Below are 4,008 nucleotides of genomic sequence, written 5' to 3' on the forward strand. Positions count from 1 at the left end.
ATTATCCATCTATTTGCTTCCACTTGTCCAATTCAGGGTCTGACTTTCTTAGAATAAACAGTTTTGTTGTAGAAAAAGAACATGACATGGGTCAAATTTAGTTTCTTTTTAATTTGGATTAAAAATTCATGACTTCTTAAGTACAATAAAGTAAAGTGCTGAAAAACAGAGTCAACGATTTTAGCTATTAAAATCTATTTCTCACTCCTGAAGTCTTTAACAAAAAATTCTCCATGTTGATAAATTTGGTATGCCAAAAATGACAAAGACAGAATTTTCATGAAACACTGATGTGATAACTTGAAATATCCCTTTACCACAAATGCTGCATATCACTTGTTGATCATGACATCATTAGTCATGATAAACAAGTGCTGGAGGGAGTGTCAAACAGCTGGTCAGTAGTCCAGTTAATCCTATGACATGGGGTGTGTCCACATATTTTCATGCTTTTTATTTCCATGGTTACTACTAACTACAATACTGATGAACTCAACATGTGAGCTACATTAATTTCCCATATATGACAGTTCACAAGCCTCCATAAGTTCTCAGTTGATTTTAATTATCTTTAGTTTGTACAGTAGAGCCATCAGTGGTAACAGGTTTGACACTTTCCTTCTGTACTTCACATATTAGCATGAAGAGCTACTACATTACTGATGTTCTGGTTTCTATAACAGACTTTAAGCATCGATATCATGGTATATAAATTCAGTGAGAACAGCGTGTCAGTTGTGATGTCATTGATATACAGAAACCAACGTGGATTTTTTTTTTTATCTGGTTTCTGATAATCCAGTGGGAAAAAGCTGTATCATATCACAGGACTCACGTTGATCCCAAGTCCATTGTCTAGCTCTGGTTCCTTCTGTTTCAAAATTGTAATATATGATAGTCTTCATTAGCTCATTTTAATTTTCTTAATTAAATATAGTTCAGTTAAATGCACTGGATGATAGGGGATAGTTCCAGAAATGTTCAGAGAATGATGCCGTCAGTATTATAAGCATCTACATTCCATAAGAACTGAGTCACTGATCTTAAGACACAGTCACATCACAAAGCCTTAGAAAGGTCACTGCATTATTTATTGCTTTTAACAAGCATAACTAACCGCAAGGTCTGTAAAACAAGTTCTTTAGTGAAAGCAATCAAATGAAGCCAAACCTTGTACTGTCAGGCTGGGAGCGTCTTTTGTTGCATTTTATATTGCCTATTTTTTTAAGTGTTCAGCATGTGACATACTCTGCCAAACCTTACTAAGGTTATAGAACTGTACAAAGGAGGGTGACTGCACTCTGTTGCCCTCCAGTGTCATGCCTGCAGTTTTGTTTTTTATTGTGAGCATAAATCTTAATCCTTCCTGTCATTCTCATCATTTAGAATGCCATATTCCATATTTTCCTATAGTTTTAGTGTTATATGTGTCCATTTCTGTCCCATAGTCCATCTAGCTCAGTTGGAAGTGCATAAGATGCTTTAACTCACTGTCATGGGTTTCAGCCCCATGTTGGGTGATGGGTGTCTGACAAGCAACAACTCTGATGAAAGCGGCTCTGCAGGTAGGTAAAAGCACCCTGCTGCTTGTCAAAGCATTCTGCTGAGTCTGTCAGTCCAATCCAGAAAAGGTCTTCAGCTTCTTCCGATTTTTAAAAAGAATACCTGCTCCTCTCTGCTTTCTGTTTTCACCAGGTCTCCTCATTTTATCCTACATTGTCTTCTGCTCTCTTCTCAGGATGATTTTCTGGTGGACAAATAATAGCACGTAATAGCACGTTGCTCCCAGCCTTCTTCACACGTATAACATTGTTTATCTTTGAAGAGATAACAACTAAGTCTGCAGTTGGGTACGGGGGAAAAAAATCACTGTTGTGATTGCTGGGATTTGGGTACAACAGGAGGCTCCTTCTGTCCTGTAGCTACAATCAATCAGGCCATCAGTTTGTTTTTAATCATCAGAGGATGTGAATGTTTTAAAGTCAAAGTTCATAACTTACTCGTTTATGTATAGTTGTTGACATACAGGCTGCACTTTTATTTTGATCATGTATACATGTGTATGTATGTATACAGAAGTCCATTTAGCAAAGAAAAGAAAAAATGCTAAACAAAAGCAAGAAAAATTCATTTCAACATTGCTTCACCTGTTATGATTCAGTTACATATTGAAAAGGAGTGGCAAGAAGTACACACTTATTTAAATGGCCTGCATTTGTAAAGCGCTTTACTCTGTCCCTAAGGACCCCAAAGCGCTTTACACTACATTCAGTCATTCACACACACATTGGCAATAGCAAGCTACGTTGTAGCCACAGCTGCCCTGGGGCTCACTGACAGAGGTGAGGCTGCCGGACACTGGCACCACCAGGCCCTCTGACCACCACCGGTAGGCAAACATGGGGTTAGTATCTTGCCCGAAGATATTTGGCATGCAGCCAGGAGGCAGCCGGGGATCAAACCACCGACCTTCTGATTAGTGGCTGACCTGCTTTGCCACCTGAGCTACAGCCACTATTTAATCGCACCCCTTCGCCATACATAATATAATCTGCAGTAATAATAATGAACATATTTCTAATCTAACACCACATAAAGTACAAATTATTATGTCATTATGTCTTGTGATTCCATAACCCCGCCTCCACACAACAAACCCAACACCTCCAGGTCTGCAATAGCCAATTGCACAATCCAAAAAGCATGAATAAAACTTCATCCTTTTCCCTTCCTCTATAACTCATGAAGATCATATCTTTATAATTCTTTTTTTCTTTCTTTATGCTTGGACATTGCTTCAACTCCATACTCAAACTGTTCCACAGCTTCACTCCACGCATAGAAATTCTTTTATTAGTTATCTCTAAACTGTATGTAATTCTTTTAGTTCCCTACCCTGCCTTCTCACAAGCTTTTGTTATTGATTTGAGGAGACTTCACATTTAATGGGGTCATCTTATCTTGGAATAGCTTTGTTTACAACAAAGAGGAAGACACCTACCAACCCAGTTAACAGCATTACAGCACAATCATCTGTTGCCTTGGGAAGTTCCCCATATTTTCCTCCAGTGGACTGTCATTTTGTTGTTAGCGCCACACATCTTGGGGCTTGAACCCACAATCCTGAGATTAAGAATCTCATGCTCCGCTAAGTGAGCTAGCTGGGCTGTTCCTGTTTTTGACTTTGATACTAAGTGAAATCTAAAGCAAAGAAGATGCTGCAACAAAAGCTTCTATGTGGTCTCTTTGGTTGTTAGCAGATTGTAATACAGTCTGCAAAAACTTCCTGATTAAAAAAGTGAATCGGTGAATCAGTAGTTATATGCACTACAGTTGCATATATACAATTAAGTTAAATTACAAAATTGCATTGACTGACAGCACAAAAAATAAGAGCCTTTTGTATGGGCTATAGATGCACTGCTGCTGCTCAGCTGGATCAGGTGAAAAAGCATCTCTTTTCCACCTGAACTCTTAATTTCAGGTTTGTAAATTCAAGACCCATACTGGGATCTGTAAGAGTCTTGTCCCAAAACAGAATAAGAGAGTGAGGGTGCTGGCCTCCAGAAGGCTGTGGGGACAGATAAACTTGCTAGCATATGTCCAGTTGAAGTCAAGCCTGTTTGGTGCAGAGTGACATGCTTTAAAGACGAAAGTGACACAAAACTGCATTGTTTTACTTCACAGTAATATTGTAGGGTCTCCACCTTACTATTTAAAGCACCTTACGGTCACTGTCGTTCACATTGCTGGTCCCTGCTATTTGGACAGTCTCCAGAAAGAGGATTTTGAAGCCCTGTTAGCTCAGTCTTGTGTGACGGGTTTATAGTGTCCAAAAGGAGGCATGCATTCAAATCCCACTTCTCAAAAGGCAATTTGTAATTTAAGTTATTTAAATTAAAGACTGCAAACTCCCCACCCCACCCCTCTCTCTGTAAATGTCTTGGGTTTGGGGTTTTTTGAGGGATCATGTTCACAAGATTTTCAGAAAAGGTAGCAAAAAAGATG

Source organism: Haplochromis burtoni, unplaced genomic scaffold, assembly GCF_018398535.1.
Source record: "Haplochromis burtoni strain Fernald_Lab_line unplaced genomic scaffold, NCSU_Asbu1 Contig_200, whole genome shotgun sequence".
NCBI lineage: Eukaryota > Metazoa > Chordata > Actinopteri > Cichliformes > Cichlidae > Haplochromis > Haplochromis burtoni.